The following is a 14,263-nucleotide window of genomic DNA, read 5'->3' as shown; positions in this document are numbered from 1 at the left end:
GGGCTCACCTTTTTGTGTATTTCATTATCTTTTTAGCACTTAGGATCTGAGAAAAGCACAATAATAATTATTATTATATTATTATTATTATAAATTTTTGGGTAAACTATCCCTTTAATAAGCAAAAAAATAATAATAATAAATAAATAAATAAATAAAAAAACAAGCATACAATAGTAAAAAAAGTGTTTCATTATTTAAGATATCCATTAAAGCAAAAACTATTTCCTCAAGGCGCTGCTACATTTTTATCAAACCAAGTTACAAAAGAATCGTTTTTAATCTTGTGAAGGTTGTTTGCGACAGGTTTAGACGGGGCTGGATTCTAAAGTACGAAAGCCATCGATCGACAGATTTTAGGCATATGTAATTTGAGGTTACAAAACATGCTTGGGTTTTTTTGTTTGCCAATCTATAATAATTAAATGGCATTGTGACTAAATACATTTGGAGTGTCACACAGCCTGAGGACTGGTGCAGACCAGAACTCGGGGTATAAAGATTTGTGCGCTTATTTTCAGAACAAAGGGTCAGTTAGTCACACTGTCGCCCGCTGTAATCCAATAAAAGCAATCCAATTTCTGAAAGGTCAGGGAATCTACATATTACTCCATCAGATGAAAACATCATGGGTTTCTTTGGCAGACTCAGCTGACACACACATACATAACCCAACCATCAGCTATAGTGTTTATAGGCACAATGGCTCTGTTTCAAAACATTGAGATCAGGTTATGTAGCAACATTTGTATGTCTCAAAGTAAAAGATAGCGTAAAGGGTGAATATTGTCTTTTATCTTTGCCATGATGACAGTACATAATATTTCAGATATTTTTTAAGACACTATATTCAGCCTAAAGTGACATTTAAAGGTTTAATGCTGTGTTTACACCAGACACAACATGTGAGAATAATCTCGAGTTCAGACTGCAGGATTTTCAAAGTAGTCGTGTCACAGATGTTTTCACACTGCATGACTATCTGGGCTAGTGTTTTGTCGCTGCTTTGTTAGACTGCAAGATGGATTGGAAGAATCGCTGACAATGAGAGAATCGCTGACAACTTTGTTTAAACTAACTCTCACAACCAACAACACGTAGTATATATTTTTTTATTAACTAACGAGAAAGAAGCCTTTAATGGGGTAGAAAATGTACGTTTGCTCACCTGGGTTTGAAGGGAATAAGCAATTTCTTTTTAACTTTCTTTCTTTTTTGGCCCGGTTGTGATATACTGTAGCTCACATGACACGTCAATCAGACAAGGGTGCTCCTGCCAAATTTACACTATAGTTTTTCCTCCATTTCTTAGGTCTAAATAAACTGAAAATGAGCGCTTTTAACTTCTACCCACAACCTCCCGCTGGCCTGCATACTATGATTCTGGACAGCTCATTGGCTTTAAGTGATCGCCGATGTTCACGATTTTTCAGTCAAAACTCATTTCATATGCCGTGATTTGAATCACTGACAGCCCCAGATATTTAGTATGCCAAATATCTCATGGGCATCGGCGACTTATTGGCGATTCTCTTGTGTCCTTGATAGTTCATACTGTGTGATTGTTACTCGCGTGAATGAGCACTGTTTTGCCTGTGATTTCAGGCATTTGCCAGCAAGTCAAAATCGGGGCAGAAATAATGCTGTCTGAACTCGGCTGAAATCGCTCTAATCATGTGTGAATAGATATATGAACATTTTGAGTTTACTAGCTTCATTTGTGCGTCAAAGTCACTTCACAATAGACATGGATTCGCAAACTTTTTGATTTTGTGGCTAATTTGTATTAATTCGTACGATCTAATTCGTACAATTTAGTTAGATTTGCTCATCACCCAATGACATTTTAGGTAAGGGGTGGGGTTGGGTGCCACTCCTCTCTAAGATCGTGCATTTTCTTACGACTGAACTCATCCGAATTCGTACGAATTAGCCACTTAACTGACAAAATGTAAAATACTTATGCTTCCTCGTGAGATAATGCTGGGATTTGCATCATAGGCAGGGCTTCTGTCTGCCCGGTGGCTATAGTTTCATTGCTAAATGGCTAACATGTTTTTTATCAAAACATTAGCTGTGATTTAGGAAGGTTGAAAAACGGTGTAGATTCGTTCGGCGCTGTGTCTGAGTCCACTAGATCCTTTCAGAGGTGCACCCAGCTCTGTGAGTTCATCAACTCATCTAGAAACCACACCTGGATGACGGAAGCTTTCAGCGGTGCTTCCGACTGAGCCGAGCCCAGTTTGATGAGCTGTTGTCCGGTGTTGAAAGCAGGATTTCCCCTCGGGACACCAACAACAGGCGCTACGTCATAATCATGCTCTTACAAGAGCAAGCTCCTGATTGCTTTACGCGAATGTCTGCTAAAGTTCAGATTTTCCAACTCGATTGATTCATGCATTTCAAGTTATAAACGCGCAAAACGCTCAATTCACAGCGCTTAATTTGTGTGAATCGCGCCAAAAGATGTCTATTCACATCTTTACATTGACTTAACATGTACAGCATGCGCACTTGACGCTTCAGGTGTGAACGCACTTTTACTAGGTTAATAAGGTTAATTAGGCAAGTTATGGCAATTGGGCAAGTCATTGTATAAGCATGGCTTGTTCAGTAGGCAGTCGAAAACAAATTTTGCTTTAGGAGGTTAATAATATTGACCTTAAAAGGTTTTAATAAAAAATTAAAACCACTTTTATTCTAGCCGAAATAAAACAAATAAGATTTTCTTTAGAAGAAAAAATATATCGAAATTACTGTGAAAAATCCCTTGCTCTGTTAAACATTGTTTGTGAAAATAAAATTTTGAAGAAAAAAAAAATGGGCGAATAATGTAACTATGACTTTAACTGTATGTATCCTATGCAGAAACCTTCTAACATTTTATTTTATATCAACTTTAAATATTATATTATAAATTATATTTTAATATTAACTTTTTTCGATAAACATATTTGCGAACTTATTATTCATTTTTATGTCTTTTTGTGAATTTAACGTCTTTCGTATTTAACAAATAAAAACTATTAAAGGGAGCGTATGACTCGTGATCACTTTTATTATTGTAATTCATTACAAAGTAACTAATTAGTGTAATTAAAATAAGAAACAATGAATTGAGTAAGACATTACAGTACAGTGGTCCCTCATTAACCGCAAGAGTTACGTTCTAAAAATAACCCACAATATAGGCGAAATCCGTGAAGTAGTCTGCTTTATTTTTTACAATTATTATTTATGATATAAGGCTGTAAAACCCCTCACTACACGCTTTATACACTGTTCTCAGACAGGCATTAACATTTTACACTTTTCTCTCGTTTAAACACCTTCGAAGTTCAAACTTTTGTAAAAAAAAATAATAATAATAATAATAATAAGTCCACTATTATAGAATGAAACCAAAGATCAAAACCTGTTGAGGTGCTAACATTCATCGCTGTCAGCAAAAGATTCAATACGCTTTTTAGCTTGTGCAGATAATGTTGGCATCCAGTGTAATGTTCTTTTTCCTGCAGTCACTGCTCAACAAAGCAAAAGCAGACTCTATCCTTAAAGGGGTCATATACCAGATGCGGCGCGCATGTTATTTAAAATGAAATTATTCAGATGGCGCTCTGTGGCGCAGCAGAAATATGAACAGTGTCCTGAGTGGTGGGCACCGCAGACAGCCGCCGACTTGCTGCGGCGTTGTGCGTAAGATCAAAGAATTATGATAATTTAGCAAGCTGAACACATTCTGTACTGTACAGGAGACACAGAGAAGATTGATTGACAATGGTCAACAGCCAATCAGGACGAAGAACACAAAATGTCAAATTGTTCACAAAAAAACTGAAAAACTAAGAGGCAGCGAAAGGTGAACCGTGTTATAGCGAGGGACTACTGTAATGACAATATAATATAGTGTGAACTACAGGCTTATAGCTTTAAAATGTTTCCAATTTAGTTTCACAACTTCTTTTTTGGCATAATACCTAATATGGTAAATTAATGGTAAATGGTAAAAAAAAATCTGGGAATTACAAGCATACGAAAATCTTTAATCACAAAAATGTCTTTAAAACCCAAAAAGTCATGAAAAATTAAGAGGTCTGAGATATTGCTTGAGATAAACTGCCTGGGAGGACTTAATAATCAGAATAATTATATTTGCTATCTAAAGAATGTTGTTTGTTATTAAAATGCTTAAGAATTATCTTTTATATAGTTAAAGAATTTATTATACAAATTTATACGCAATTAAAGAATTAAAAGTTTAACTTCTACCATGTTAGCACTGAGATTTATAGGGATTTTCAGTAGTATTGATGCAAGTAATTCAATTTCTTATTGAGAAATAAAATACATTTTCAGACATTCATTCATTAATTTTCTTTTCGCCTTAGTCCCTTTATTTATCTGGGGTCGCCACAGCGGAATGAACCGCCAACTTGGACTAAAATCTCTAAGGACTATTTCCAGTGCCTTGTTGAATCTATGTCATGAAAGGTTAGGGCAGTTCTGAAGGCAAAAGAGGGTCCAACCCTGTACTAGTAAGGTGTACCTAAAAAAGTGGCCGGTGAGTGTACAGTATATATGATGTCAGAGTTGCGCTATATTGGAAAAATCTGACATTGCGATATTTTGTTTTCCTGTGATATATATTGCGATATGAAAATAATTTTACTAGATGAACTGAATAGCTCAATTTTAAAAGATTTCGATCATTCAGATAGACTGATATAATCAAGTCTTTTTCTGTGAAGTGCATGTGCATAAATCATAATAAATTATAAGGATGTATGAATACAACAGAGCAGAGCTTAAGTTAAATAAACAGTGCTTTACGATTTTCTGTAGAGTCTAACAGTATTCAGGTACAATTAAACATAAAATAACATGGTCATTATTGTATAATTAAGTTAAAAATAATAATATGTATGTGTTTTAATCTTTATTAAACAATCAAATCCTGTGATTTAACTATTGTGGATACACACATTGCAATTTAATGCTTAAACAATGTATAGTGCAGCCCAATATGATGTATTGCTTGCTTTTCTATTAAGACAGACTTATAAACATCTGAATTTCTGAGCGAGTTTCTGATTTCCACCGCACAACCCTGTCACACAAATACAATCTATATATTGTAGCTACATGACAGCTGTCAAGGGAGGCAAAACTGACCTGAGGTCTGTATGCTGACTCATTCTTAATGGAGTTTCTGTGTCGAGCAAAGATCAAATCAGTCAAGCGAGTCGTTGAACGCAGGTGACAGGTGAGTGTGAAAAATAACTGTTTACGTTGCCAGCTTTGTTCTCCTCACATTTGAGCTTCTAGTTGCTATTCGTCTTCATCAGATGTGATCTGTGCCAAACACGCCACCACAGTGCAGAAGGTGATGTGGGTGGTTGCCAGGGTTTTGCTACACGGTTGTTAAGGTGGTTGTTTACATGCCCAAGTCAAAAACCCACCCCCGAGTCTCTATTCTGGTCTACGAAATGAGTAAAAAACAGCACACTTCACTTCACCACCTCAGGTCATTCATTTCTGCAGGACAAATGAAGCACTCAAACAGATTTGACTCTAAAAGTGCTTTTAAATTCTTTGGTTAGTTACAAAGAAATGGCAAAATAGCATATACAGAGCATATTCGAAGAATCTACTGTATGGCGGTGGATGAGGAGATAAACCTCAAAATTAGAAAAAAGTGCTTTGAGAGTCCAGAGAAGCGCTATATAAATGTATGGAATTATTATTATTATTATTATTATTATTATTATTATTATTATTATTATTATTATTATTATTTATAACTCATTTACAAGCCGAAATCTAATATTTTGGCAAAATTAATTGCCGTTATTTAAATATTTTCCAAATTTTTAACAGAGCAATTTCACAGTTTTCAAAGTATTTTCTAATATATATACATACATACATACATACATACATACATACATACATACATACATACATACATACATATATATATATATATATATATATATATATATATATATATATATATATATATATATATATATATATATACACGAGTAGCAGTGTGATGTGGCTGTATATCAGCACAGGTGGGAGGCGTGCGTTGGCTCGAGGCTGCAGGCCGAGTGTCTTGTGTCCCATTAGTTTGATTGTATTTATACAACTGTTCGACAACATAATCCTGTATATAAAAACGAAAATCAAACACGGAGAGTCACAAAAATCATTTTGTAAGAGGAACTACTGTCAGCTGACATTAGAACGGCAGAAATCTTTGCTTAAAAACACAACGTCACTTTGGAGCTAGTATTTGAATGATTTTCTAGCGTAATGTCTAAAGTGATGACAAAACAGGTGATGTTGCTCACATTTTAAGGTTATAAGACTGAACAGCATGAAATTCTATCAGTCTACAGAGATTACCCAGAATTTCTCTGTTGCAATCGAGATATCACAATAATTAACCCCGAAAAATCAGATTACTGTTGTGGTTTCGATAAGGACAAACAATAAACACAGGCGTGCATTTCTTCTTTCTTACTTTTTACTAAACAAGACTGCAGTAACAAAAACATGACTAATTATTATGACTTATTAGAAGTCGTAATAAATGCCACACGCTGAACTCTGAACTTCTAAATAGCCTAACTACATTCTTGTCTAAAAAAGCCTCACCTCAAGAGTAAATTATGTTGTCCAATAGCTGCAATACTTGTCAAACTGTAGTGAGTTTATTCAACTGCTGTCACTATATGTGTGCGGAGTTATACAAAAGAGTGAAGGGAATGTTTGAGTGCTGTTATTGTAGAAAATTGCATCAGCCAATCAGATTTGTGAACCAGACATGTTTTTTTTTTTTCTTTTAAGAGGGAAACTGTTTTTTTGTTTTAGGTTGGCTGGGATAAATAAATAAATAAATAAATAAATAAATAAATAAATAAATAAATAAATAAAGCAAAAGTCAATATTATTAGCCTCCTAAAAAAATATATAAATAAATTATTTTATTATTTACCTCATAAATTATTTACCTACATAGTTATTATTTACCTAATTAACTGCTAATTAACTTTTACCTAAAAAGTTAAGCCTTCAAATATTTCCCCAATTTTAGACAGAGCAAGGACATTTTTCACAGCATTTCCTAATAAATTTATTTTATTTTTTTATGGGGAAAGTCTTGCTTTTGTTTGGATAAAATAAAATAAAATAAAATAAAATAAAATAAAATAAAATAAAATAAAATAAAATAAAATAAAATAAAATAAAATAAAATAAAATAAAATAAAATAAAAAAGCTAATGGTCAGTATTATTAGCCTTTTAGATAAAATATATAAATAAATTGTTAGTTTAATATTTACCCAAGAAATTATTTACCTTGTTATTTTTTAACCCAGTTAAGGCTTCAAATATTTCCCCAATGTTAGACAGAGCAAGGACATATTTCACAGTGTTTACTAATCTAATTTTCCTATGGAGAAAGTCTTGTTTTTGTTTGGCTGGAATAAAATAAAAAAATTAAAAACTAAATAAATAAATAAATAAATGAATAAATAAATAAATAAATAATAAAAATATCAATCAAGTAAAGAAAATAATTAATAAAAAAAAAGTCAATATTATTATTATAAATTAAATTATTAACCTAAATGACCTAGTTAAGCCATTAAATTGCACTCCTACTAATAGCATCTTCCGAAATAACTAGTAAACTATTATGTACTATAAGCATGGGAAAGACATGAAAGTAATTAGTTATTAAAAATGAATTATTAAAAACTATTATGTTATAAAATTTTTCTCTCATCTCTCAGTTAAACAGTACTAAGGAATTAGAAAAGAGAAATATTGAAAAGAGTTCAAATTGCATAGGGCTAAAAATCTTGCCGGTGCAATTAAACTGTTATTGCTACTGTAACTACTGAACCTTAACATGCACAACTAATCACGCATTAAAGATAAACAGCAAATGATGTCAGAGTCAATTATACTGGTCATGTTTTCCTCTAAAGAACAAACAGACTCTACATTAAAGCGTAAAATATTTATAAAATTCAAAAAGTCCAAGTAAATAAGCAAGCAATGCCGAGACACTGCACTGAGAAGATAAAGTCCAAAACAATTTTCTATTTTATGCTAAATGCACATTTCCTATTCCAGCAAATTAAAGGCCACCCTTTGTCTGTTACATAAAAAAACATCAAATTAAATAAAGCAGTGTCCTTAGTTCACTCGTATTTACCGTAGTTCAGCTCTGAGCAGACACTAATATGCATTCTAATGTCTTAAGCAAAGGCTCGATTTACTACTCTAATGTTCACTTCCAATTTAATTCTCCAAACCAAAGCTAATTGCGTGAAGGTCTGTTCTGAGCATTTGAAAGATTTGTTTCTCGGTGAAACGCAGGCTGTCCAGAGCTGATTAATATTCCATTAACAGCTCAATTAAGCCTGATTCATTAGGCGAAGAATAGCAGACCAGCACTAATGCAGAAGTTCAGCAAAATGTGGAGGAATTTAAAGCCGCCTACATGGGTTACAGTGTCAGAAAGCCTAAGATACAATTTTTCAGATGTCATTACTGTTAGTTATAATATTAAAATGGACTGTTTTGATGGAATAGAATTGATATTTAAAAAACGTATAATAATAATAACATTTTAATTCAATAAAATGCAAGGATCCTTGGTTGTTATTTTTTCAGATCACAATTCTTTGACATTTCTTCACTCGTTGCAGAGTCTGAGCCATCGCTTAATGCGATATACTTTTTCATGACAATTAAACAAGGGGTGGTCCAGAGTGTATTTTTAAGGCTTGGCTGTGTTTATAGAATCCAAATCAATATGTGCTCATGCTTTACTTGTAGAAAATCACGTTATTTGTTCATATATCTTATTTTGATTATACACAGCTACTCTGGTAACATGAAAACCTCTATCATATGTCCTAGTTCCTCTGCAAGGCCCACCCTCAAGAGGCTCTGATTGGTCAGCTAATATAATGTGCTGTGATTTGCGGATCGGCTCCACATCACTATCTTTCAAGCGTGTGCTTTTGGGCTGTGTAAACAGGGTTGTTGCTAGATCGGATATGGTTGCGGTCGGAATCAACAAGAATAATTTATATTATTTATTAAATTTCCCATTTATTGTATTTTATTAACGTCTACAGCCACCCCAACCTTAAACCCAACCATCACAGTAACGTAAAAACAGTAGCTGTACTAAATATTATTTATGATATCTATTAAATTACCCAATAAATGGTATTTTTAACACCTATCCCTACCCCAACCCTAAACCCAACCCTGATGATACTGTAAAAATGTTAATTATTGTTATATAATTAACGCCAGCTGCGTATCAGATCTAGACTTGTCCGTGTAAACAGTCCAGTCAGAGGCTCAGAGCAGCTGTCAGTAGCGTTAGCTGCCTGAATCAGACAGATGCAAAGAGCACTCAGCTTATGCCTGCTCTCTAAAACAAACTCTGACAAGTGTCTTTCACATATATTCAGAATAAGCATGTGTAAGTAATATGAAATGTTCACATGTTCACTTTTGCGAATTTGTTATTTGAGATGCAGAGCGCAGGAAAAGCAGCCACACAGAGAGACACGCATAGAGAGACACTGCAGAAAATCGTGGCTGTTTACAGCAGTTTGACTGATAAATATGAATGTGTAGCTAAATTGTTAGCGGTGCCAAACAGCATTTCCCGTTGTTTACATCCTTATACATCCTCAAATAGATATATACAGAATATAGATTTTTAAATAGCTGTATCTCTGCCAAATATCATCTTATCCAAACAGACCAAAAATCAGTGAAAATGTATTTATTCAGCTTTTGGATGATGTATAAATCTCAATGCCCAGGGTCACAGTTACCAAAACAAGCAACATTAGGCCTATAAAATCACTTCACATCCTTTATGGGAGCAAATAGCAAGAACATTTTGTTCAGTATCACGTGATAATGGTTTAAAACAACACAAGAGTTAGTAACTGATGACAGGATGTTCATTTTAGAGAAAGTTTTCCTTTAAAATGTTTCACTGCCAGCCACTAACACAAACACACATGCATTCACAGACAAACAGCAGCCAGAGTAAATAATTAATAGTTCCTCCACAGCCGGTTCGATATCAATCCTGTTAGTTCCCTCTGTCAGAGCGGGCCGGCTGATAGATTGGCAGAGCCTGGCACCATGTCGCAGGAGGGCAGAGGTAATAAAGCGGCATGAATGGTTCATTAACCTCCGGAGAGACACTCGCGCTGAATAAACTCATCATCTGTGTAAATCTAAGCGTAGACAGTATATGCAGACTGCTGAAAACCTGACATGACTGAAGAGTTTAGCGTTTGATCTATAGTGCCAGATGACAAATTACTATTCCTTTTTTTTTTTTGGCAAGAGAGGAAAAATCCATTTACAACTGCCAGAACAAAACAACACAGAAGTCGATACTTTAAAGGGACCATATCATGAGAAGGAAATTGCTCTTGTTCTTTCCAAAAATGAGTTTAAAATGCTGTATAAGCATGCTCAAATACACACAGCTCAGAGAAACACTTCATCTAAAAGCCAGTTAGTCAACACACTGTAGTTTTGCTTTAAAGGTGTACAAAAAGTGCTTCTATATGGTTGCTTACTGGTGAAATAAACCTCATTATTCATTTCAGCAATGTAATTTGCTGTTAGCTATATTGCATCATAAACTAAGCTAAATTCAACACTGAGAGCAGTTCATATTTTAGATATTTGTTAGATTAGATGCATTTTAACACTTGACCAACCTCATCTGCACATTAGCAAGATTAAATGTTTATCATCGGTATTTATTTCTAAGCACCAGGGAATTGTTCATTCATTCATTTTCCTTCAGCTTAGTCTCTATTTTAGAAGTCGCCACAGCGGAATGAACCTCCAACTATTCCAGCATATTTTTACACCGTGGATGTCCTTCCAGCCTTAACCCATTGCTGGGAAAACGAGTAAATTAGGGTTGTACAATATATAGTTTCAGCATCGATATTGCAATGTGCACATCCGAAATAGTCACATCGCAGGAAGTGCAATGTTGAATTTATGTTAGAAATATGTTGGAAGTTGTCCAGGAGAAATAGCTGAGATGTGATTTGGGGAATCACTGCAGAATGTAATTATATTTTGGAATGTCCAGATCTTATCACCTGACTGGAAATCGGGCCACCGATCATGTGGTTTCAGACTCAATCGGAATCTGACATTACCTCCCGATCAGGACTTGAATATACAGTATGTATATACAGTTGAAGTCAGAATTATTAGCCCCCCTGAATTATTAGCCCCTCAATTTCTGTTTAATGGAGAGAAGATTTTTTTTTCAGCAGATTTCTAAACATAATAGTTTTAATAACTCATTTTTAATAGCTGATTTATTTCATCTTTGACAGGATGACAGTAAATAATATTTTACTAAACATTCCTATACAGCTTAAAGTGACATGTAAAGGCTTAACTAGGTTAATTAGATTAACTAGGCAGGTTAGAGTAATTAGGGAAGTTATTGTCTAACATAGTTCTAATTGTCCAACTAATGTTCTGTAGACTATCGAAAAAATATATAGCTTAAAGAGGCTAATAATTTTGACTTTAAAATGGTTCTTAAAAAATTAAAAACTGATTTTATTCAAGCCAAAATGAAGCAAATAATACTTTCTCCAGAAAAAAAAATATCATCAGACATACTATATATATGTGTGTGTGTGTGTGTGTGTCAGATCAGATTTTGGTATCGGCAGATACTCAAAATCAAATGACTCAAACTTGGAGTTGAGGGCAAATAAACCCGTTCAGGACTTCCTTAATTATGTGGTTGTGATTTATTATGATGGCATGTGATTGTGTAAGCAGTCAGGCACAATACATTACCCATTTGTACCATTTTTTTGATAAATTATTTCCACAATGAAGACTACACTGGGTTTTTACAGTTTGGCTATTCACTTGCTGTGCCTGGACATTGTTAGACTCCACAGAAAAGCACAAAGCATTGTTTATTTCACATTTATCTGTGATTTTATTTTGATTATTTTATTTTATGCATGATTCATTCCTCTACAGAATCATCCAAATAATTCCTACTGAATTCTTTCCAAACTGCTGTTCAAGCTATGTGGTAAAACTACCCATATCGCAATATATATAATCTCAGAAAAACAAAATATTGCAATGCCATGTTTTTCCAATATGGTGCAGCCTTACAAGGAATTGTTTTGTTATCATTATTTGGTAACACGTTACAAAACGTAATGTTAGTTACTGTATTTACTTACATGAACAAATAATAAACAATGTTTATACAACATTTATTAATCATAGTTTAACATTTGCTAAAGCATTCTTAAAATAAAACACTGTGTAACATGAACTAACAATACCATAATAATAATTTTCTGTAGCTAAAGCTAACAAACATGAATAAATACTGCAATAAATGTAATGATCCTTCTTTGTTTGTGTTAGATTGACTAATAATAAAGGGCACCGATTTTACCCCTTTTTCAAGATTTAAAATTAGTCTTTTGTGTCTCCAGAATGTGTCTGTAAAGTTTCAGCTCAAAACACCCATCAGATTATTTATTATATTTATCAATCTGCCTCGATCTCCGTCTCGGCTGCGTCAGATAAACAGCACAGTGACAGACATGAAGGAAGCAGATCTCACGTCACCTTTGTGTGAAATACTACAGTAAGAACTTTCCCAATGATTATTAATTGTATTTGTTGTGGAGTTAATTCAAGCCTTTCGATGAGTCACACACAATGTCATCACAAAGTTCATGCACACACACAGACACACTGCTGTATAGATATCCGTTATGTTCATGTACAAAATAAATCTGATTTAACGTCCACAAACTGGGATGGAAGCGTCTTCTTTTATAATTGTACTGACATGTGGCTGTGGTGATGAATTACAGAGATCTTATTTTTTTATTTATTTAAATTTTTTTTTGTCTTTATTAAAACATGCACTGTACTTGTAAAACTCATTCTTGATCTCATTTGATGATGATTGATGATCACAGAGAGCTGAACAGATCTTTTAATCTCGGTTGCTTTGTGCATGTCCTGTCTTGTTGATATGATTATACGCGTTACTACTACTACATGTTAATACGCAGCTGTCAATCAATTCAGTGGGCAGGGGAAGTGCACTCCAACATCATGTTGCCGTTGGCCTCAAAATGGGAGGGATTCGGATCCTATTTTAACATCAGAACATTTTAAAAAGAGACTTACAGTATTGTGTTTATATCACACCAATATAACTGTGGACACAGTTCTGTCCTAACAGCTTCCAAAAGATAGTTTTCATCATAGGTGTTCTTCAATGTAAAGTGTGACCAATTATTTTAACAGTTGATGTGTAATGTGTGGTATAAAGTTAATCAAATATGTGGCAGAAAAGTTTTTTAAGTAATTAAATATGAATAAACATTAATCCTATACATCAGGAAATAAATACAAATTCATATATATATTCCTCACTGATATATATATATATATATATATATATATATATATATATATATATATATATATATATATATATATATATATATATATATATATATACATATATATATATATATATATATATATATACATATATATATATATATATATATATATATATATATATATATATATATATATACATACATGCATGCATACATACATATATATGAGAGAGAGAGAGAGAGAGAGAGAGATATGGATGTTAAAAATAATTACAAATGTCCTGAAAATGGCAATAACACTAATATTAAAATTGTGATTTTTGTCTTTTGCAATGTCGTTGAGCGTAATGACCAAATACACACATATATTTTAAAGTATCTGGCCAGAAAGCCTTACAAACAGCTGGACTCGCACCTGCTCCCACAATGCAACTCAGTGCCATCACAACAATTACACAGACACGCTCAAATGTGCTTAAAAACACCTGACAGATCAGTCAGAAACAGAAGATGACTAGGAGAGATACAGAAGCACAGACATGTAGGGAAATCAGAGTGGGAGGAGCATCAGTGAGGAATATAATTAGCACAAATCTACAGTAAAATCGGCAACATGGGTTAGCAAGCTAAAAAGGAGCTAAAACATGTTGAACATGTCAGCAGTGTGCTAAATCATGCTAGAAACATGGTAACATTCTATATCTTGTCAGTAATGTGCCAGATCATGCTACAAAAAGACAGAAGGAATGTGCTACATGTTCA

General features: G+C 33.6%; 1 protein-coding gene and 1 long non-coding RNA gene across 18 annotated transcripts in view; both read right to left on the bottom strand.

Annotated features, from left to right (window-relative positions):
• Window positions 1-14,263, bottom strand: part of pde1cb (phosphodiesterase 1C, calmodulin-dependent b) — a 169,338-nt gene that overhangs the window by 73,912 nt on the left and 81,163 nt on the right. The gene's annotated exons all lie outside the window — the stretch shown is intronic.
• LOC147846518 (uncharacterized) lies at window positions 10,402-14,230 on the bottom strand. Its single transcript, XR_015479100.1, has 3 exons — window positions 13,716-14,230; window positions 11,724-13,524; window positions 10,402-11,625 (listed from the first exon to the last, which is right to left on the bottom strand). It is a non-coding gene; the product is annotated as an uncharacterized LOC147846518 (long non-coding RNA).

This window comes from Danio rerio, chromosome 2, assembly GCF_052040795.2.
Source record: "Danio rerio strain M-AB ecotype USA chromosome 2, GRCz13ab, whole genome shotgun sequence".
NCBI lineage: Eukaryota > Metazoa > Chordata > Actinopteri > Cypriniformes > Danionidae > Danio > Danio rerio.
This window is presented reverse-complemented; position numbering and strand designations above follow the sequence as displayed.